The 24,644-nt window shown below is 41.4% G+C and overlaps 1 protein-coding gene and 1 long non-coding RNA gene across 7 annotated transcripts in view; one reads left to right on the top strand and one right to left on the bottom strand.

Moving 5' to 3' along the window:
* CCSER1 (coiled-coil serine rich protein 1) overlaps window positions 1-24,644 on the bottom strand; it is a 725,174-nt gene that overhangs the window by 512,460 nt on the left and 188,070 nt on the right. The window lies entirely within an intron of this gene.
* Window positions 13,842-24,333, top strand: LOC307224473. The gene is made up of 2 exons (XR_013842560.1): window positions 13,842-13,933; window positions 23,285-24,333. It is a non-coding gene; the product is annotated as an uncharacterized lncRNA (long non-coding RNA).

The following is a 24,644-nucleotide window of genomic DNA, read 5'->3' as shown; positions in this document are numbered from 1 at the left end:
CCCGCCTTCTTTCACAATAGTCATGAAAGAATACAGTTATATCTACTTCGTATTGTCAAGAAAGGATCCCAGTGGAGAAAATGCTGACTTACATCATCCTAATAGTTGGATTTAATGATACCAAAGACAATTGATTTGTGCTGCCGTCATCATGGTGAAATCCATTAAGAAATCAAGCTGCTCAATGCTATAGAAAATTACTTGCCCCTGGGTGGAGGAAGACTGGAAGAAATTCAAGGACTATCTACAAAAATATTGTAAATTGTATGATTGCTAAGAAAGATGTAAGATTAGCAAAAACATGGCTTCAACAAACTAGTTATAAAGAATATAAATTTAAATTTAATCGGAAGATGAAAAGATAAATTTGGGATAATATTTTATGATTAAGCTTCAATAAGAGTATGTTAAATCCCAAAATTTGAGACATTAAATATTGGAAAATTATATTATATGATTTAAATCAAGTTAATAATTTGCTGGTAAAATTTATGTTTAGAAAGCAGGAACAAGAGATGTGAGGAAGTCCAAAGTTGAGACTGAAATGTGGATAATGGAAAATATTATGTTATTATGAATGTCTTTTATTGGTTATACAAAATTTAATAAATATTATTTAAAAAAAGAAAAGAAAATTACTTGCCCCTGAATGTGTAAATAATGGAATTTTTAATATTCCATCCTATACTGCTCTGCATGTTTCTATGACCTTTATCCTGGAAAGCTTAAGTATACATACAAATTATTTACTTTAACATTGAAACTTACGTTTTGCTGACATTTCTGTCACAACTGAGCAATGCAAGCATCCAGAGTAATGTTAAAATTCATAAAGCTACTGTTTTGGTCAGACCCTTTTGAAAACAACAAGGATCAAAAGAATCCAATTACCTCTGGGGATGTTAAGAAGTTCTACTGTACAAAAGAAAACAAACACACTGTGTATACAGTACAGTTCCCTATAGCTGTGGATGTCTGTTTTTTGTTTGTTTAGTGGGTTTTAGATTTTATTTTTATTCAACTTTTTCCAGTATAAAAACAATAACTTCCTCTTTTACCCCTCCCCCCACCATTTCAACATGATGTGCTAACTGATGAAGGAACTAAATATAGAGGTTAATTTCCTTCATGAGCACACCATGCAGGAGATAAACCAACAGGTGCATGGTCAGCCAAGCCAGTTGCTATGGTACTGGCCTACTGCCAACTATATAAGTGATTGGGGGATGTCAGCTCATCGGTCAGTGAGTCTGTCTGAGTGTCGGAGTCAGTCTTGTGAAGTGAGTCTGTCTGTGCAATATCTTGATTTGCTGGAGCAACAGAAATACTTTATACTTGTATGCATATATCTGCAAAGCCTACAAGCTGTATGTATAGATCAATGTCCAGAACTGTATTACGGAAACCTTATATTCTGCAAAAATATTCTTCTATTTTGGACCTAAAGCTGCCTCGGTGTGGTGATCGGAACTGGGGGCGAATTCCACTGCATGGGTATCTAATCTCAGATTCCCAACACTAATTTGCGAAGGAAATTTGATATGAAGGAAAGAAGTGGGTGCAAGGATGCAGTCGTTTTCTACTTACTGAAATAGTAGTACCTCTCTCTCTCTCTCACTCACTCACACACACACACACACACACACACACAGTTCAGTACCTCAACTATACAATGAGGTGGAGCAATTGCTTCACACCTGGCCACACTGCAGCCATGACGGATAGCACTAGGAACTGCCCCTGTTCAGTGCAGCTCAGCTCTTTGCCAGCAGGTTTACCAGTGGTAATACACAACTGAACAAGAATTCATTAAAAACATTTCTATGGTGTGAGCCAAAGAACAGGAAAGCACACCCACATTATGCACATTGATAGCTCCCATACATTGCACACAACCAACAGGGCTTTTTCCTCTTCAATACTCAGTTTGTACAGAAGAACAACTTAGCATTAAACTATCAAAATGTCACATCATTATGTAATGGAGCTTAGAGCAGATATATCATTAAAGGGTTGGTAGGTCCTGAGATAATGTGATGCTGGTGCTTCTGGTTTGGCAGCATAGGAAAAAGACAACCCTGATTACGTTTCATCAGGCTATTATTATGCAGGAAGATGTCACAGTTTAATGTTTCCAGCATCGTTTTCTGTGAGATGTTTTGTGGCCTGCTCATTATGAAATCCCTGCCAGTGAGCTATATGTGTCTGTGGTATATTAAAGCTCTGAGCCCAAATAAGAAGGAATTCTGCCAAATTGCTGTGGACATCATGATTCTGTGGTGCAACCATGTATTTTTACCCTTGGCAAACGTCTCCCCCTGCCCCATTTTGGCCTGTTTCTCAGGACTTTCCTGCAACTGTGCCTAATGGTTGCTAGAAATCATTCTTTTTTATTGAATGACACAGACACATTATTTTTTTATATGTTGTACCACTTTTCAAGCCATCTAAGTCTTTGTGAATCCGAAAACGAGCCAAGCCACAAATACATGTGACTTCACATACTTCCCCAGTCTCAAGATTTCCAATGGGCAACCAGAAACATACTTTGCTTATAATGCACAAGCTGAATTTACTAACAATTTAATTGCCCAGATTAAACTGGACCTCATTGAAACACATTTAGCTGTATTTTGGAGCGCATGATCACACACATTATTAGAACTTATTTAGGAACCTACTACTAATTAGTTCACTAAACCTCTACTTATAAGAACATGATTTAATCTCTAGTGTGCAATTACCATCTTAGATGATTGGAATTTAGGAACATGTCTAAAACTGATAGTTGACATTTGTCCAAGGAACAGCAGTTTAACAGAAAATATTTAAAAGTGATTGCAAAATGTTCCAAATTCTAGAAATGTTACACATCTTATTACACCTAGAGTTGCACTGAATATTTCCCAATTTCTTGGGTGGAAACAGTGCTTTTGGATGGGCAGGCTCGGAAATGTTTAGTGACAAACCCATTAATCGTGTGAACATTCACTTTCACCAAGTGGCTGGGGCAACCCAGTCAGATGGGCAGGGTATAAGTAAATAATAATAATAATAATAATAATAATAACAACAACAACAACAACTGTCATTGTGTACTCTAACTGATCCTAAGCAGCAATCTGCCAGGTTCTATGCAGTTGATTTCTTCTGAAAGAATTTGGGTGCTCATTTATATTAGGCTGGAATATTCAGAAATAAGGGGCAAACCCCTTATGGAGTTGGGTTGGGCTGTGGATAGAAGATAAATTTGTTCAGTTTACATTTGAAATAAAACAGTCCTAATCTGCTTCTCCCAGACTTATATGCAGATAGGAACCCAACCATTAATAGGCTTATGAAGTTCTCTGAATTCTGTGATGCAGTTTTGATATTTTAATACAGTATGCAGACAAAAGTGTGCATTTAAGAGGAAATGCATGGAAAACCATATGAAATGTGTATTTTAGGGAAAGAATGTGTACACAAGGCGTTCAGTCTAATTGCAAATTGTTCATGCATTTATTTAAAAAAAAAAATCCCTTACAGGAGAGCTATGATGGAGCACCTGTAGAACTGATACAAAAAAAGGAAACAGAATGATCTGGCCCAAGACTGGACAGCCCTTCAAACAGAAGACAACTTCCAACAGAGTACTGTCATTCATAATGTAGGGCAAAGACCATCCAAGTAAAAGCGAAGCTTCCCATTAGATGCATTCTATGCAATGTGTATTGTGGGGTAAACAGACTGAAGTGAAGGAACGTTTGTCCCATAATCTTATTCATATGAAATACAACTTGAAAAAAGAAAAAGCATCAATAAATAAAGATACACATTCGGTAATGATTTCATTACCAAACTCATATGTGGTTTAAACAAAGGAAATTCATTAAAACATATAGTCCGATCATGCCACAGCCTAATGAGCCATGTTCACAACTGAACCATGGTTTGTTTTAACTATGGTTTGGCATTATGTATGAGAGCACTGCTTCACTGTTGTTTGCTTGACCACCCAATCCCAAATGCTCACCAAGGCACAAAGAAAGGAAAATGGTGGGATAACAACCTTTGGAGAAACAAGTTGTAGCTTGCTTGCTCCATCTATGAGATGGCGCATAGTTTGTTGAAGAAACCATACTTAAACAATGACTTAGTGCTAATGTGAAAAAGCAGTCAATGTACTCAAAGACAGGCCACTCACAGGCTCATCCTGCCTTGAAAATATCAAATTTAAGCACCTGCTTAAGAGAAAATAAATTTCCTTAATTAGGCCCTAAGCCAGAGCTTTCCAAACTGTGTGTCGTGACACATTAGTATGATGGCTGCAGTGTGTAGGTGTGTTGCATTAACATTCCCCGTGCACCTTCCGGGGCTGGAAAGAGGATATCAGGCTTCCTCTAACTCAGCCCTCCAGATGTTTTGAGACTACAATTCCCATCATCCCTGATCACTGGTCCTGCTAGCTAGGGATCATGGGAGTTGTAGGCCAAAAACATCTGGAGGGCAGAGTTTGAGGAAGCCTGGGTTAGTTTAACCTCCGTCTTGCTAGTAAAACTGAATTACTGTGTCACAAAATGATGCATGTCTAAAAAGTGTGTCACCAACATGAAAAGTTGAGGAAGCTCTGCCCTAAGTAGAGCTGTGTCCGTGTGTGTGTGTGTGTGTGTGTGTGTGTGTGTGGTGTTTTTCTGTGCCCACATAGCTGAACGTTGCAGTGCAATTACATTTCAGGTGCTGAGCAATACCATTGTGACAATTTTTGCTGTTATTAGATACTCTGTGGTGTATTAGTTCAAATCTGGAAAATCAGAGAAGTTTAAAATAGAAGAGATTTTCAAACCAATCTCCCTGTCTATTGATTCCCCCCCCCCTTTGCAATAACTTATCCTGAGCTTTCTACATCTCATTTTAAACAGTATTATCTACCATCAACTTACATAGTCTTCACCTCCACAGAATTGTAACCTCTGGATGATGTTAACTGGTGGAACGTAGCTTACACCTGACCCAAGTCTCTTAGAAATATTCTCATCATCTGGGGAATTTTAAGTAGCATTTCAAACCCGAATAATTTATCCTCATGAAAAAGTATGACAGGTCTTTAAAGAAATAAAAGCAGCTTCCTTTTTCAAATTCTTCAACACACATTATTAAGGCATATTTGATGCACACAGAGACACAAAATGAAGAATATGGCACCTTGTACTTGTTGTTGTTGTTTAGTCGTTTAGTCGTGTCCGACTCTTCGTGACCCCATGGACCAGAGCACGCCAGGCCCTCCTGTCTTCCACTGCCTCCCGCAGTTTGGTCAGACTCATGTTTGTAGCTTCGAAGACACTATCCAACCATCTCGTCCTCTGTCGTCCCCTTCTCCTTGTGCCCTCCATCTTTCCCAACATCAGGGTCTTTTCCAGGGAGTCTTCTCTTCTCATGAGGTGGCCAAAGTATTGGAGCCTCAGCTTCACGATCTGTCCTTCCAGTGAGCACTCAGGGCTGATTTCCTTAAGAATGGATCGGTTTGTTCTTCTTGCAGTCCATGGGACTCTCAAGAGTCTCCTCCAGCACCATAATTCAAAGGAATCAATTCTTCGGCGATCTGCCTTCTTTATGGTCCAGCTCTCGCTTCCATACATCACTACTGGGAAAACCATAGCTTTTACTATACGGACCTTTGTTGGCAAGGTGATGTCTCTACTTTTTAAGATGCTGTCTAGGTTTGTCATTGCTTTCCTCCCAAGAAGCAGGCGTCTCTTAATTTCGTGGCTGCTGTCACCATCTGCAGTGATCATGGAGCCCAAGAAAGTAAAATCTCTCACTGCCTCCATTTCTTCTCCTTCTATTTGCCAGGAGGTGATGGGACCAGTGGCCATGATCTTCGTTTTTTTGATGTTGAGCTTCAGACCATATTTTGCGCTCTCCTCTTTCACCCTCAATAAAAGGTTCTTTAATTCCTCCTCACTTTCTGCCATCAAGGTTGTGTCATCTGCATATCTGAGGTTGTTGATATTTCTTCCGGCAATCTTAATTCCGGCTTCGGATTCATCCAGCCCAGCCTTTCGCATGATGAATTCTGCATATAAGTTAAATAAGCAGGGAGACAATATACAGCCTTGTCGTACTCCTTTCCCAATTTTGAACCTATCAGTTGTTCCATATCCAGTTCTAACTGTAGCTTCTTGTCCCACATAGAGATTTCTCAGGAGACAGATGAGGTGATCAGGCACTCCCATTTCTTTAAGAGCTTGCCATAGTTTGCTGTGGTCGACACAGTCAAAGGCTTTTGCATAGTCAATGAAGCAGAAGTAGATGTCTTTCTGGAACTCTCTAGCTTTCTCCATAATCCAGCGCATGTTTGCAATTTGGTCTCTGGTTCCTCTGCCTCTTCTAAATCCAGCTTGCACTTCTGGGAGTTCTCGGTCCACATACTGCTTGAGCCTTCCTTGTAGAATTTTAAGCATAACCTTGCTAGCGTGTGAAATGAGTGAAATTGTGCGGTAGTTGGAGCATTCTTTGGCACTGCCCTTCTTTGGGATTGGGATGTAGACTGATCTTCTCCAATCCTCTGGCCACTGCTGAGTTTTCCAAACTTGCTGGCATATTGAGTGTAGCACCTTAACAGCATCATCTTTTAAAATTTTAAATAGTTCAGCTGGAATACCATCACTTCCACTGGCCTTGTTATTTGCAGTGCTTTCTAAGGCCCATTTAACTTCACTCTCCAGGATGTCTGGCTCAAGGTCAGCAACCCCACTACCTGGGGTGTACCAGACATCCATATCTTTCTGGTATAATTCCTCTGTGTATTCTTGCCACCTCTTCTTGATGTCTTCTGCTTCTGTTAGGTCCTTACCACTTTTGTCCTTTATTATGGTAATCTTTGAACGAAATGTTCCTTTCATATCTCCAATTTTCTTGAACAGATCTCTGGTTCTTCCCATTCTGTTGTTTTCCTCTATTTCTTTGCATTGCTCATTTAAGAAGGCCTTCTTATCTCTCCTTGCTATTTTTTGGAAATCTGCATTCAATTTCCTGTATCTTTCTCTATCTCCCTCGCATTTTGCTTTCTCTCCCCCGCTATTTGTAAGGCCTCGTTGGACAGCCACTTTGCTTTCTTGCATTTCCTTTTCATTGGGATGGTTTTCGTTGCTGCCTCCTGTATAATGTTGCGAGCCTCCATCCATAGTTCTTCAGGCACTCTGTCCAGCAGATCTAAATCCTTAAACCTGTTCCTCACTTCCACTGTGTATTCATAAGGGATTTGATTTAGATTGTATCTTACCGGCCCAGTGGTTTTTCCTACTTTCTTCAGTTTAAGCTTGAATTTTGCTATAAGAAGCTGATGATCTGAGCCACAGTCAGCTCCAGGTCTTGTTTTTGCTGACTGTATCGAGCTTCTCCATCTTTGGCTGCAGAGAATATAATCAATCTGATTTTGATGCTGCCCATCTGGTGATGTCCACGTGTAGAGTCGTCTCTTGTGTTGTTGGAAAAGTGTGTTTGTGATGACCAGCTTGTTCTCTTGACAGAACTCTATTAGCCTTTGCCCTGCTTCATTTTGCTCTCCAAGGCCAAACTTGCCAGTTGTTCCTTTTATCTCTTGGTTCCCTACTTTAGCATTCCAATCTCCTATAATGAGAAGAACATCCTTCTTTGGTGTCACTTCTATAAGGTGTTGTAAGTCTTCATAGAATTGGTCAATTTCAGTTTCTTCCGCACCAGTAGTTGGTGCATAAACTTGGATTACTGTTATGTTAAAAGGTTTGCCTTGGATTCGTATCGAGATCATTCTATCATTTTTGAGATTGCAACCCAGTACTGCTTTCGCAACTCTTTTGTTGACTATGAGGGCCACTCCATTTCTTTTGCGGGTTTCTTGCCCACAGTAGTAGATATGATGGTCATCCAAACTAAATTCGCCCATTCCCGTCCATTTTAGCTCACTGATGCCCAGGATGTCAATATTTATTCTTGCCATCTCATTTTTGACCACATCCAACTTACCCAGGTTCATGGTTCTTACATTCCAGGTTCCTATGCAATATTTTTCTTTACAGCATTGGACTTTCCTTTCGCTTCCAGGCATATCCGCAACTGAACGTCCTTTCGGCTTTAGCCCAGCCGCTTCATCAGCTCTGGATCTACTTGTACTTGTCCTCCGCTCTTCCCCAGTAGCATGTTGGACGCCTTCTGACCTGAGGGGCTCATCTTCCAGCGTCATAACTTTTATATGCCTGTTGTCTTTGTCCATGGAGTTTTCTTGGCAGGGATACTGGAGTGGCTTGCCGGTTCCTCCTCCAGGTGGATCACGTTTGGTCAAAACTCTCCACTATGACCTGTTCATCTTGGGTGCCCTGCTCGGCATAGTTCATAGCTTCTCTGAGTTCTTCAAGCCCCTTCGCCACGGCAAGGCAGTGATCCATGAAGGGGACCTTGTACTTACATGCTGTCATTTCCATGATTCTGTACCAGAAATATTAATGCTGATTTTAACTAATTTCATGCAAAACATTCATCTATTACAACAGTTATGCGAAGGACAAGTGTACACCTTATAATACTGCTATATTAATTATCCACATAAATCAATAGAGAGAACACACAGTTAATTTTTAATCATTAATTAATTGTTTGGCTACTTTTCTTACTAAAGCTCAAGGCTTAATTAAGCAACAGAGGAATACTTTTTCATGCTTCCTGACAGCCATTGTTATGAAAGTGTGGTCTGATCTAAAAAAAAATATGCCCAATTAGGCATACGTTTTGTGCATTTCACATTTTTTTATACAATCCCTGACACAAGAATGTAGCATATGTTAAAAATACACACACACACACACACACACACACACACCTCTCACACTGGATCAAACTTGCTATCTACAGCTGGCTTAACAACTGTTCCTGAAGTTTAGCTGAAACCCTTCACATATCTTCAGACGTCTCGTTTTTCAAACCGCAGCATGCAGCAAAGTCATCCATTTATATCGACTGATGCATTTTCAAAATGTTTTTCATGCTCCTTAATCAACATTTCCAAAAGCATGTTACAAACAAAAATAAAACCACAATTATTTTCATGACAAAAACCACGGTCAACAGAGAAATACTAAAACAGCATAGAACAGAAGCATTGCAAACCGCCTTACAGTGAGTTATCCATTAATCTACCTATCTGGATATTGTCTACACTGTGGAAGTGGCTTTCCAGAGTTTCAGGAAGGGTTTTTCCTAGCCCTGTCTGGAGATTCTGGGAACTGAAGTACAGTAATCATAGTTAGAACAAACCTCAGTTATCTAAATTTGGATATCACAGGGAACTTTGACTGGTATGGAAACTCGCTGACTCCTTATCAAGTACATAGAGGGGAAGGGAAAGCCTGTGAGGTTGAGGCTTCAGCGGACTTGTTCCTGTAAAAATAAACCATGATTTAGTACAGGCCTAGGCAAACTCGGCCCTCCAGATGTTTTGGGACTACAATTCCTATCATCCCTGACCACTGGGTCCTGTTAGCTAGGGATGATGGAGTTGTAGTCCCAAAACAGCTGGAGGGCTGAGTTTGCCTATGCCTGATTTAGTGTTATGCCTGCATTTTGTCATTGGTTTGGAAAAGTACTGTGACAGGTTTAGAATATACATGATGGGTACGTATATGAACAATTTGTTAAGGCCTCAGTGTAGGTGATCTGTTAGGTATAAGTTGATAATGGTAAATTCATCCTTTGCAAAGTGGTTTGATTTTTCGTGATAACTTTGTGTCCTGCTACCCTTAGTTAAAGTTGCAAAATTTGTCGCTGGCTATATTTTCTTTGAAATCCCCACAATGCATATTAAGCAACTAAATTACCATAAGCATCTGCATGCTACTTGGCAAAGCATGTATTTGTACATTTGATAGTTGCTGCCTACTTCTACTTACAAATGTTATCTGTGGCTGTTACGGGGGGGCGGGGACGGGGACGGACGATGCATATGGTAGGTTGCGATAATATAGATGCACTTAGCCTGAAGTGTAAGAAGGAAAATCTCATGAGCTGATACCATGAGTTATCTCACCCCCCAATACAATTATACATGCATGTAAAATTACATGCATGTCAAACTTTGCAGCTGCATTAAATGAATCAATTACTCAAGATTACAAGCAATGAAGCTTCTAAAGAACAGAGAATGGATATATTGTAATTTCACAGCATAATGGGTCAGGACTGCATGCTCCTCAACTAATTATATTAAATTGGAACATCTTGGGGGTATTGGGCGGGGCATACTCTTGCACAGGAGTGTGCTCCAAAAGATGGGTGTCCCAGTTTCCCACTGCACCATGTTGGAGATTATGGGACTGAGTCCAAGGGAGGACCTATTTTGTGAAAATCTACTTGTGCAGAAAATTCAACCATGTGATCAGTACGGGGCTGTGAAAGTGTGTGATCCCTTCAAAAACAGCGGCCCTCAGGCTTCATAGGTTTCATTTGCCCATACTGCCATCAGAACACAGTCAGATTTGATAAGTTGCACAGTAACATCATCACATTTAGTACATGATTCCTAACTAGCAATCCCAGTCAACAGAGAAATCAAACAGGAAAAAATTGGCTGAAAATCAGCAGCAGAATGAAAAACCATTTGGCCACAAACACTTGCCAACAAAAGGATTAAACCTGGGAGTGGGGAGCATTCCCTCCAAAACTCACAAGTTCAGGCTCAAGGTGAACATTCAGTGCAACCCTAATAATAATAATAAACGAAAACATAACTTTGTTAATTAGAAATCAAGGAGGATATAATCCGACAATTGTATTCATCTTGCGTCCGCCTATCTGAAATAATAAATAAGTTTCATGAAATTGTGCCAGATTATCCATTTGGAAAGCTTGTAAATTCTCTTTTACTTCAAAGCTGAACCAGATGCCTCCCATTTGAATGCAAATTAATATCTGCAATTAAAAGGTGTTCACCAGCAGACAGCATTAAAAATGTGACAGGAGATAATCCTTTCAGAATACCACTAGAACACCAATAAATATGTATGAGAAAATCATGATAAGGTCACTACAAGGGTTTGATAATAGAGTCATCTTCCTCTTGAGGGACTAGACAGAGAGGAGGACTCTTGGTCTTTTAACATTTAACTCATTATCTGACAAGCACTAGTTCATGTGTGTAAGACTTAACAGTGCACTGCCAAAGGAGCTAGCATGGCAGGCAACAGGAACAGCAACCTGAATAACAACCAGCCTGAGCTTGAAACCACCACATAGACAATTGTACTAACATACCTATATCAGGTTTTGAATTATGGTGCTGGAGGAGACTCTTGAGAGTCCCATGGACTGCAAGAAGATCAAACCTATCCATTCTGAAGGAAATCAGCCCTGAGTGCTCACTGGAAGGACAGATCCTGAAGCTGAGACTCCAATACTTTGGCCACCTCATGAGAAGAGAAGGCTCCCTGGAAAAGACCCTGATGTTGGGAAAGATGGAGGGCACAAGGAGAAGGGGACGACAGAGGACGAGATGGCTGGATAGCGTTCTCGAAGCTACCAGCATGAGTTTGACCAAACTGCGGGAGGCAGTGGAAGACAGAAGTGCCTGGCGTGCTCTGGTCCATGGGGTGACGAAGAGTCGGACAAGACTAAATGACTAAACAATAACAAACCTGTATCAGGCAGTGTGTTGGCATCTTCCAGCATTAATGCAAGTATCCCATCATTTAAGAAGCCAAATGTCTATAGAAGTTGTATATTTAGAAAACCAGATGTGCATAGAATGCTGTTGAACCATCACTCTGAGACTTCAGGATTATGAACAGACTTTTGCAGGTAATTCAAAATATGAAAGAAATGTGCTGAGAGCCAGTGTGGTGTAGTGGTTAAGAGTGGTAGACTCGTAATCTGGTGAACCGGATTCGCGTCTCCGCTCCTCCACATGCAGCTGCTGGGTGACTTTGGGCTAGTCACACTTCTTTGAAGTCTCTCAGCCCCACTCACCTCACAGAGTGTTTGTTGTGGGGGAGGAAGGGAAAGGAGAATGTGAGCCGCTTTGAGACTCCCTCGGGTAGTGATAAAGCGGGATGGCAAATCCAAACTACTCTTCTTCTTCTTCTTCTTCTTCTTCTTCTCTTTGAATGCTGTGGTCTATTCATCTCTCAGACCCCGCATGTGATCTCTGCCCCTCACCCCACCTGTCAAGATCCAACTGCAGTGAATAAGCCTTGATTGCATTGGAACACCATCTACAGCAGCTCCCAAGTATTATGAGGAGTGATTGGTGAAGTGGATTAAAAAATCAGAGAACTGTAGAGTTGGAAGAGACTCCCTGGGTCATCTAGTCCAACCCCCTGCAATGCAGGAATCTCAACTCAGGCATCCCTAAAAGATGGCCATCCAACCTCTGCAATAAAACTGCCAATGAAAGACACTCCACCACCTTTTGAGAGAGTCCGTTCCACTGTCAAACAGCTTACTGTCAGAAAGTTCTTCCTGACGTTTAGTCAGAATCTCCTTTCTTGTAACTTGAATCCACTGGTTTAGGTCCTGCCCTCCAGAGCAAGAGAAAAGAAGCTTGCTCCATCCTCCATGTGACAGCCCTTTAGATATTTGAAGATGGCTATCATATCTCCTCTCAGTCTCCACTTCTCCAGGCTAAACATACTCAACTCCCTCAATCGTTCCTCATTAGGGCTGGGAGGTATCTGTTTCCAACAACATGACAAAATACATTGTCCTTCCAAAAGTACAAGAGAGCCAATTTAAAACAACAACTATTTTTTGAACATTCACAGATTATGTCCACAAATGCCAAGTCATCAGCCATTCAAAGCAAGACAGTTTCACCATCACTACCAGAGGATAAATCTACTGTACAAAAATAGAAGCATTTGCTTCATCATTTATGCTTACTTGCTCACAACATTTCCTCAATTTAGATTTGAGCCTCCCACTTACATTTCATTCATTTCATAACTACACAGAGACATTTCATCTGCTATAGTGATTTCCCACGACTTCAAAAGGCAGGAATTTTTTTTTTAATGCTTTCAACTATGGGCAATATTTACACACAAACAATTGAGACACATATAAGACTTGGCAATTGGGGAAAGGCAAATTTCTCAAACAGCAGCCATTAAACTATTTGCTTTTGCTACAGAAAAGTCATAAAGGGAATGGAATTCCTGTCCAAACCAGAAACCAACAGAAAACAATTATTGAGGCAGCACTGTGCAAGCAGACAGATGTGAGTAATTGATATCAACAAAGGGCAGTTCACCAGTTAGTAAGTACACCAGGCACGGGCAAACTCGGCTCTCCAGATGTTTTGAGACTACAATTCCCATCACCCCTGACCACTGGTCCTGTTAGCTAGGGAAGGTGGGAGTTGTGGTCCCAAAACATCTGGTGGGCCAAGTTTGCCTACACCTGAACTACACACTTGTACAATTATGATGACTGAGGTAGCAAGTGTGCAGGTAATGAATGACTGTCATTTGCTGGTGTCCGCAGACCAAATCCAAGATTGTGAATACCTCCAGTCCAAGTACTCACAGATTTCCACCATCAAACAGATTTTGTTTCCCTAGTACAGGAGGTCTTTCTTTGCCAGTTCAGTTTGTATGCACAGAACTACATCATCAACATGGAGTCTAAAAGTACAGCCAGTACTTATCACCAAACGGCTACTTACGAGGTTGAGGTTCCCAATGGAGAATAAAGAATCACAATCATATGGGAAACAGCAGGCTTTATTGAACACATCCACAACTGTAGAAGTAGGTGGTGGGAGACTTAGAACACGGAGAAGGGCCAATGACTTCTAGAATCTTACCAGAAAAACTGAATGGAATTCCATTCCAAGTAGGATCAATTAGCTTGAAGCAGCACACACATGAAGACAAGCCTGAAAATGTGCTACTCTTAACATCAAGTTACTCAAGTCAAGAAAAGCTAGGTGATGGGCTAGCAATAGTGGAGGTGTTGTCTTATTCATCTCAAGTACTTGGTGTTATGTGTTGAGAGCCAGTGTGGTGTAGTGGTTAAGAGCGGTAGTCTCGTAATCTGGGGAACCGGGTTCGTGTCTCCGCTCCTCCACATGCAGCTGCTGCGTGACCTTGGGCCAGTCACACTTCTTTGAAGTCTCTCAGCCCCGGGTTCTACCGCGCCGGTGATGCGGGGACCCTCAAAAACCATGGGCGCTGAAACCCATGGGCATGGTGACTCGGCGGGCACCGTTTGCGTCCCCCCCGACCCACGAAGGAGCCTTTTTAAAGGCTGCGGAGCGGGTGACGGGGGGGGTGCTGTGAGTCCTCCGCTTCCCCTGCCGAGCGAAGCCGCATGCCATTCGACGGAGAGCGCTGACTTCTTCCATTGAAAATTTGGACTTTAAAAGAATAACCCGTGAGTAATTGGAACTTGGATTAAAAAAGGGGGGAAATTCTTTTTAAATTCGGAGCGAGCGGGGGAGGTGCAAAAAGGGAGTCAGCCTCCCCCCTGTTGTAGAGGAGCTAAAGCAAAGGATTTGACAACTAAGATCGAGTGCAACCTTTTTTTTGATAAAATTATTAACTTCGCGATGGAAAATTATAAGACTGGGCTAGAGGAGAAAAGTGGAATGTGAATTAAAAGGCAACACCCCCCCCCGGAAACCCCGGGAGCGATCCGTAAGAGCGCCGGGAGAGGAGAAATAGAGGTTTTGACAGCTGTCAAAGGAGCTGTCAAAGCGGAAGAACAAAAAGAGAACTTTGTTACGAGGACTTTGCTGGTCACATTTGTTACAAATTGGATATAAATTGTTTAAAACAAGGAATAATAAGTTACTTTGACTGTTGGGTGTGATCGGGAAGGAAACTGAGTTACTATAATCCCTCTAGAGGAGCTGTGGGACACTACAAGTATTGTTGGCATCGAATTTGAATAGGACTTTTTATCTCCTTGGGACGCTGGTGGCGCTGTGGGTTAAAGCCTCAGCGCCTAGGACTTGCCGATCGAAAGGTCGGCGGTTCGAATCCCTGCGGCGGGGTGCGCTCCCGCTGCTCGGTCCCAGCGCCTGCCAACCTAGCAGTTCGAAAGCACCTCCGGGTGCAAGTAGATAAATAGGGACCGCTTACCAGCGGGAAGGTAAACGGCATTTCCGTGTGCGGCTCTGGCTCGCCAGAGCAGCGATGTCACGCTGGCCACGTGACCCGGAAGTGTCTCCGGACAGCGCTGGCCCCTGGCCTCTTAAGTGAGATGGGCGCACAACCCCAGAGTCTGTCAAGACTGGCCCGTACGGGCAGGGGTACCTTTACCTTTTACCTTTTATCTCCTGGGAAACTGCAGAAATGGAACACTATTTTGTCTACAGAGGTCTACACACTAAAGGAGACAATAGATTTATCTATTGAAGAATGGAAGGGACTTGACGTAATGTTTTGTTCCTGAATAACAAAACCTCTGCAGAGGAATTAGAAGCTTTTTGGAATTAGAACATTTGTGCAGGAGAGCAGGAAAAAAAAAAAAGAGGAGGAGAGAGAACAACAAGAACAACAAGAATAACAAGAACTGGACAAAGTTGGAAGATAGACTCCTTCCAAGATTGGACATGTGAAATCAAAGATGACCAAAAGACGGCAAAGACTAATAAAAAGACGGCAAAGCGGACTGGTGAAGGACTGTGGTTTAGATGTGGGAGCTCCAGGATGACAGTAGATATTGACGGACATTGGGAACGCAACCGGGAAAGGGGGGAGGGAAATTTGGAATCCAAAGGGTGTTAAATTACATTTTATTCTTTTTTCTATTTTTCTGTTTATTTTAATCTGTATTGCATATTAAAGAGGGGAACTCGTGGAAGGGAACAGGTCGATTTTAGGGGATGGGAAAATATTTTTTAAATTGGGTCAATGATAAATAATTTTAAAATTTGGGGTAAGAATTTGTTGAATCTATTTGAAAGAATTGGAATACAAGAGGGGGAGGGGAGGGGAAGTCCTGGAAGGATGCCAATGAAAATTAGGTTTTAAATTTGGATGTTTTTCTTTTTCTGTTATATTTGAACATGCGCTCTCAATGTGAGGAACTCCCTCCCTCTGCGCCCCCCCTTTTCCTTCACTGTCAGATTAGCTAACCAGACTCTAATCCGTTGCTGACTTTCCTTGCCTATCTATTCCAGGTATTTGCCAACCCTTGGATAAAAGTGAATATTACACTTTGAGACTTAGAGTATAAGATAAGCAGTGAAGTCTCAAAAGCAGGAATCCCAGAAAATGAATTATTATTGTGTCTGGTCCATAAACCACCAGTATTACAAACGGTCTATACCAAACCCTTTACAGTCAAAGCAAACATAATCCAAATATAAACTGCAATAGCTTGCAAGCATTATTATAGTTCTAATATAATATCAACCTACTAGGAGATAATATATAAGAAAGGAATTGAATATTAGTGTTTGGGGTTTATATGTTCAATATCCCCTCTAAAATTACAAGGTACGCTCTTTTATGGATCTAAAATAATGCCATTTTTCTACATAAAAGCTGCATGTCTTTCTTTATTTCAACATAAATATAATTTCATTACATAGAATGCTCTTGTTACTGTTGAAAACATCTCCATGGGAAAAGTTCAAAATCTAGGCCATGCATATATGTACATATTACCTGTTTTTGATCTGGTAGACAATTTCCATCAGATGTCACCCAGTGTACTCCTACAAACCATAATTCCACTAGCTGTGACCCAGTGTACCCAGGCAAACCACTGGGGTTATCCTAGTATAAGGAAGAAGAAGAAGAAGAAGAAGAAGAAGAAGAAGAGGAGGAGGAGGAGGAGGAGGAGGAGGAGGAGGAGGAGTTTGGATTTGATATCCAGCTTTATCACTACCTGAAGGAGTCTACCAAAGTGGCTAACATTCTCCTTTCCCTTCCTCCCCCACAACAAACACTCTGTGAGGTGAGTGGGGCTGAGAGACTTCAAAGAAGTGTGACTGGCCCAAGGTCACCCAGCAGCTGCATGTGGAGGAGCGGAGACGCGAACCCAGTTCCCCAGATTACAAGACTACCGCTCTTAACCACTACACCACACTGGCTTCCAAGAGCAGAGGAAACCACCCAGGGAGCAGATGATGTTTAGCTTATTGGAACTGGCAAAGGGAATCTGCTTGCCCCTGGTTCTTCCTCAAACAAATTGAGGACAGCCACCTTTCTAGGCTTTACCTTCATGCACAATCTGCACCTTGTATTTTCATAGTTGAATTTAGGGATAGAAATTCATGCATTTAAGTCTGACCCCGCACAATAAATCATTGAAGCATCATTAATCTAACATAAATATAAGTGGAAGAAACCATAACAAAATCATAACCAAAAAATCATTTGTTATGATACAATAGGCAAAAAACTACCCATTGTATCATAACAAATCATACCTGTAGTCAGTGCTTTTTTTTAGGAGGTCTCAAGGGTACGCAGTACTGGCACCTCTCTTTTTTGTTGTTAAAAGTGTGGCACTTATTGTAACAACTTCATGGTGAGTACTGGCACCTATTTTTATAGGGAAAAAGCACTACCTGTAGTACTAGATGTTACCTCCAGCATGCTTCTGTGATTAATATTCTATTTACACAGACACCTCTGCACACATAGATTAGGTATATACACACACAAGAGAGCCAGCTAGATGCAGAGTGTCAGTGGCATGGCGAGAGACTGAGGAACTAATCTATTGCAAATCAGTCAGCAATTGTGTGGGCATCTGTGTAAATAAAATATTAAATCTTTACTACTAAGATTTCTTTTCAGCTTATTTCACTTTGACGGTGTTGGCGGTGTTCAGTTACGGTGCTTTAACATGTCTTTATACAGATTTCCATTATGTTCTTTTTAATGGAGACAAGAATATTTCCCTTTCTCTTTCCTGAAACAAACTCTGTACCATGTTGATATTTAATGAGCCATTGCCTAGTCTATGTGAAGCGGGTGGCTTGAATATATTTCTCCCCCTCAAATATTTACTGGATGAGAATGAGTTGACTTTTGATGTAGAAAATTATTATTTGCCAGAAGTACTGCATTCATGGCTGAATATGTGGGTAGTTAAGGTGCAGACAGCAGGCATTCTACTGCCTATTAAATCAGGTTTCTTCTTTTGAAAAAGAAATGTTTTAGGAAAAAAACACACCTGTCATTATAAGGCAAGGGAATGAAATTAATTCCTTGAAAAAAACTAATCCATAAGTTTGCACATTTCATCAGACTATAAGGATAGTATTTGACTAATTCATACTGTGAATATGAATATGTTGGATGCAACCCTAAGACTTCTGTCAGACACTTTGTGATTGTAGGAATAACTGCACAAAGACACTATGATCTTGATAGCTAAGTGAGTTAATAAGTAACAAATGAGTAACTGCCATCTAAATAATTCAGCAAAACAGTTAATGGATCAAGCCTAATTAAGACCAATTATTTTAGACAGAACCTCTAAAATCTAAGACCACTAGACAGATTTATTTGTTTACTTCATTTATATGTGGTACAGAACTTTGCAAATGTCATAGGTGGTTTACAATAGGCAAATAGATAAAAATGCATAAATTCATAAAGTAACATAAGCCTTTTAAATAGGTGTGCTTTGGAAGGCTTTGGCCCACCAGATGTTGCTGCACTGCAACTCCCGTCTTCCCTGGCTGTTGCCCATTCTTGCTAGGACTGATGGGAGTTGTAGTTCAGCAAAATCTGGAGGACCAAAAGTTACCCACACCTGCCTTAAAGCAGGGGGCCAATCAAATGCCCCTCCCTTATAGTCACTTTTAACGACTTGCCTTTTGTTTCTATCTGTTTTATGTGAGTTATAATCACCTTTAACTATTAGCTTTTATCCCTTTCCTCTTTAAGTCTTATAAGGTTTGATGGTGATGAATGCGCCTGGAAAGCTCACAAGTGGCTTGTGACAGGGACAGCCATCTCCTTTACCTGTTGCTGGTGTCTAGTGCTTACAGCTAAAAATAATTAAGGCGCACTCCTACATACTTAAGGGGACGCGGGTGGCTCTGTGGGTAAAACCTCAGTGCCTAGGACTTGCCGATCACATGGTCGGCGGTTCGAATCCCCGCGGCGGGGTGAGCTCCCATCTTTCGGTCCCACCTCCTGCCCACCTAGCAGTTCGAAAGCACCCCTAAGTGCAAGTAGATAAATAGGTACCGCTTTATAGCGGGAAGGTAAACTGTGTTTCCGTGTGCTGTGCTGGTGCCGGCTTGCCAGAGCAGCTTCGTCACGCTGGCCACGTGACCCAGAAGTGTCTTCAGACAGCGCTGGCCCCCAGCCTCTTAAGTGAGATGGGCCCACAACCCTAGAGTCGGACACGACTGGCCCGTACGGGCAGGGGTACCTTTACCTACACACTTACAATGGAACTCACTTCTGTGAACAAATGGATATGATTGCTCTGAAAAAGATCTATCATCTATGAATTTGTCTGCTCCAGGCTTCCTCAAACTCGGCCCTCCAGATGTTTTTGGCCTATAACTTCCATTATCCCTAGCTAGCAGGACCAGTGGTTAGGGATGCTGGGAATTGTAGTCTCAAAACATCTGGAGGGCCAAGGTTGAGAAGGCCTGGTCTACTCCCTAAAAAAAATAATCAGCAGGTAAGCAATACACCATTTTGTAATGAAGCGAGTTGTGCAAAAAGTACTTCCTACTATCAGTCATGGGACGCAGGTGGCGCTGTGGGTTAAAGCCTCAGCGCCTAGGGCTTGCCGATCGAAAGGTCGGCGGTTCGAATCCCTGCGGCGGGGTGCGCTCCCGCTGCTCGGTCCCAGCGCCTGCCAACCTAGCAGTTCGAAAGCACCTCCGGGTGCAAGTAGATAAATAGGGACCGCTTACCAGCGGGAAGGTAAACGGCATTTCCGTGTGCGGCTCTGGCTCTGGCTCTGGCTCTGGCCAGAGCAGCGATGTCACGCTGGCCACGTGACCCGGAAGTGTCTCCGGACAGCGCTGGCCCCTGGCCTCTTAAGTGAGATGGGCGCACAACCCCAGAGTCTGTCAAGACTGGCCCGCACGGGCAGGGGTACCTTTACCTTTACCTTTACTATCAGTCATGAGCTTGAGCATTTTGAGCAGCCTTCTTGAACCTATGATTGGTAGATATTGTTGGACTACAATTCCCATCACCCCATCCAGCATGGTCAATGGCCAGACATGATAGTAACTGTAGCCCAATGACATCTGGGAAAGTCTATTCAGAGAAAAATAGTAATTTCTTTATTTTAATGCTGAATATATGAGCACACGAAGCTGCTTTGTATCCAGACAGACCATGGCTTCTTACCCCAGGATTTTCTTACTAGAACTTGAAAGGGGGAAAAAACCCTTCTTCAGAATATGTAATATATATTGCAAGGTGTCTTCAGGATGAAAGAGCAACATTAAAAATAATAATTCAGTTTTAATCCATTATCACAAAATGTTTCCCCGAGCATGGCAGAGTTTTGGATATTCCCAACCGAACAGAGCAGTATAAAGCAGAAAGGGGATAACAGAATGTTTTGCCATAAATTAAGAATGACTGTGTTGGAAAGTAAAAAGCAAATTAATTCTAGCAACTATGAAGTTCATATTTTAACTTCTCTAGTTATACATACTATTGAGAACCGATAGCTGACTTTTTAGTACCAAATCAGCTTCTGGGCATTTCCATTTAGATGAGAAAGGCTGTCTTAGCTCTTTATAAATCCCCAAGCTGGGAAAGATACAAAGAGTATTAGCACCTGGTACGCTCTTAAAAGTTTATTGTCCAAAAAATTGAAAACTCTTTGCAATTGTTTTAAGCAAATGTGGTTGTATCTTAATTTGTCGTAATGAGGGAGATGCTCATTACAGTGTCTCTCTTCTCTGCCCCAGGGCACCTGTGAAGATTATATTTTTCATCTCAATAGGTCTTTGCTTTTGCTGAATTCCTTAAATACCCAGGCATACTATACCTCCAGAAGGATGCAAGAGCATTTGCTTGACTTAATTACTGCATTGCTTTTTAGTAATTGACAGGTGATAATACTGGTGTTAATCAAGATACTGCATCACAAAGTCAAATTATAATCGTAAAAGCCCATGAAACTTTTATATTGAGATGCGTATTTCATATCTAATTGCACCACAGTAACCAGGGCAGATTATTTCCTCCTGCTGTATTATTTTCTGACCTGTGATATGGCTATACCCCTTCTATCCTTATAGCTTGCTTAAAGTACTTCTGTGTGAATAGTGGAATCATTATATCACTATTCCCTGCAATGTTAATGGCTGCACTACAAATGCTGCTCACTTAGAAGAGCATCCAGATGAATTATGCATGAATTTATTACTTTGGTCAATTTTGCTGGACCTTGTATCCCAGGGCTGCCATGCATCTGGAATATCCAAAAGGAAAATGTCCGCTTTGTCCTGGATCTTAGCTCAACAATTTTGGGGGTGTCCTGGTTTTTACTTTTTGAAATATGGCAACCCTGTAATTCAAAAAATGACTGGGAAAGTGATATCATAGACTGAGGCTCATGTATCTAGTATTGGAATGCAACTAGACTCATCATCAGCCAAGTAACTGTCTCCACCTGGAATATCGCTGAAAACTGGTATTTATAAATATTGTTTTAAACTGTGAAAAGAAGCTACAATCACATCTACTCCTATGCCAAATCTTGTCAATAGCAATTAGCTTTTATTGCTAGAATAGATCATCCAGATTCAGAGGCAGTACAACCCTGATTACTAAAAATGGGTTAAATCTGAGTGGCCCTAACTAAATGTTCTTGCTTGCGTTGCATAGTCACAGTCAAGACATGTTGGGATACAGAGCAGGGGTGATATAATCTGTAGTCCAACATCTAGATGGCCACAGGATACCCTCTAGCCCAAGGTTGGCTATTTTGGCTTGCCATGACAAATAGAAATGCTTGACATAAATGAGATCAGTTCATTCAGGCATTACCTTATTTACAGTCTGTCCTTCACCATATGGTCCCAAAGCAGAAATATATTACATAAAAATCATTTTTTTTAAAGCACTGTGAAATTTTGCAATAATAAAACAGAATCTCAGGAAAATGTAGAAGCAGGCAATAAAAATTATCTGAGCAGCTCCATACAGCAAACCTTCCCAAAGTCTGGCCTAACAAGGTGTCTTAATGGTCCCTACCACTTTAAAAGTCCATAATATACACTGCCAGCCAACCCTATTCATATTATTCCCCAAGCTGCACATGAGAGAGGGTTGTTTAGGCCAAGGGATAATGGGGCTTACCAAAGCCTCCTTCTGTCTATATGGTCCTGTCCCATAACCTATTAAATGCATTCCAAATTTGTCTTTTCTCATGCTAGAGTTTGATGAAATCTTGTGCAACTGTGTTCATTCTACTCTACTCTCTCTCCACATTCCCATTCTGCTGTTTATTCAACAACATAACTCAATTGTCTTTTTAAGCAATCTATTAAGTTCTGGAATGTTTTCTTCTGGAGACACATTTCATAGTCAAAGCCACTGGGGTTCCGTTGCAGTTCAGTTGCGCTCTTCCTCACTAGAAACATTAACAAATACTGCCAGGTTTAATTTATAGATGCAGAAGGAACCCCTAAATCACTGCAGCATTCTCCACCCAGCCTTGTTCATCAGACTCAAAAATAATTTAGCAACTCCTTAATTAATTCCTAATTGACATCCTTGGGTCATTACGCCAACACTTTCATTTGGCTGTATACCAACAGACAGCGGCCTAGGGGATATTTGGCTTATAAAATTTCTCCCAGGATGTCCAATAAAACTTTTCCTTTCAAAAGTAAATTTTATTGCTATTGTTGCTGCCAGTTATTAAACTGGATAACATCTGAATCCTAAACAAATTTACTTTTAAAAATCCCCACTGGTCGAAAAAGAGGAATTGGGGGGGGGGGTTCATAACTGGACCTCCCACTGTTTCATTTTTAAATGCGGGATCAGATTATGTTTAACATAACACTGTAACACAAAATCATCTCACTGCAGCTGCTATTTGTGCCACTGGGCTGAAACATATAGGTGTGCTCTTCCAAAGCAACTTACAAGCAACCCCACATAGATGCATTAAAAACGGGGGGGGGGGTTGTTACATTTAAAATATCTCACCTACTTCTAATAGGCCAAACATAGTTATTGCCTGGTGATTAATGTGGCTCTCTGAAGCAGTGCAAACTACAGTTGCAGTTTATAGGAGAGTTATTTTGCTGTTTAATCACTCAACTATTTATTATTTTTACATGTTCCCAACAGCATCCGACTATTTCATACAGCGAAGCGCAAGAAAGCTAAGTGGGAGATGCAGACAGGCTCAGCTCTCTGATGAGTGCAGAGCCAGTTCAAAGTTGAGGGGACCCTCAGCAAAGTGTTCTCTGGTGAGACCCTCCTTCATCAGCTGGCAACTCCAACAGGCTTACCTGGAGATGGGAACAGCAGGTGCCAATAGAAGCCCTCCAATGTAGCCGCCATTATAATTTCTCGCAGTGACTCCAATGAAGAATCATTCTGCGGCATTCTGGTAAATTTTAAGAAGGGATCCCAGACTTAGTTGCCCACTGAAAAAATGTTGCTTTAAGGGTGGGTCCAGAGTAGATATTAGCAGTGGACACTGCTAGAATACTGGGACCCAGCAGTTGCCTGATGATACACATTCTATGGCCTGCAGGAAGAGAGCGAGCAGCATTGAAGAAAACAGCAACAGAGTCCACAACCACTCAGTTTCCCTTATTGGTGGCAATGAAGATTAGGCCCAGTCTGGCCTCTTTACTTGTTCATCCACCTGCTCTTGCAGGAAATAAAGCAGCCACAGCTGAGGAGAATGATCATCTGTCCCTGACAGTCATTGGCTCTCTCAAAAGGAAAGCTGGTCACAGTGAGGAGCTGTTGGGACCACTGACAGCCCATCAAAACAAGAGCTGGTCCTCAACAGGAGCAGAATAATATGGTCCAAAGCAAGGTGAAAGGAACAGTTAATTGCAATGCAATTTTAGTGCTTCATAATGTCCTCAAAGCCACCAAGCAGGCCAGTTTAGGGCATCCTTTATTTGATGAATCTCTCAGTGATCTGTTAATAAGGAATTGCTGGAATTCGTTGGGCTGGACAACACAAACCTTTTTTTTTTTTTTAAAAAAAGCAGCATTTCTGTCCTACCATGTGCCTAAAGGAGTGGGAGAAACCTATTATATGAACACCTGGCAGAAGAATAACCCAGAGACCTTAATTATTTCACTGGCATTTCACACTGCCAGCTCATTATACTGTGTTATTAAATGGACACAGTGGCACAACACTAAACTTTTAAGCAAGAAACCCCTAGATTCATTTAATGTTTATTTATTTATTGTCATTTCTAAAATTGCCACAAAGAGTGCTAAAAAGTTTATATACAAGTTCCACAGGCAAAGCTGGCTGCAATTCCAGTGCTTGTGAGCATGCCCTGCAATTCTGTGTTCATGTACTTGGTAGTTACGGTAGTTGCACTGGATTCAGTTGTGCTGCTCAAGATTAGAAAACATGTATTTAATCAATTAGACTGCATGCACAGCTTCATTTTATTCCCCCCTCCCTGCTATCTGATAGCATAAAGGTAGAGCTGGATCAGAAGATAATTGGGTTTATTTAGCAGGATACAC

Source organism: Podarcis cretensis (genome assembly GCF_951804945.1).
Source record: "Podarcis cretensis genome assembly, chromosome: 9".
In the NCBI taxonomy this organism is placed as follows: Eukaryota; Metazoa; Chordata; class Lepidosauria; order Squamata; family Lacertidae; genus Podarcis; species Podarcis cretensis.
This window is presented reverse-complemented; position numbering and strand designations above follow the sequence as displayed.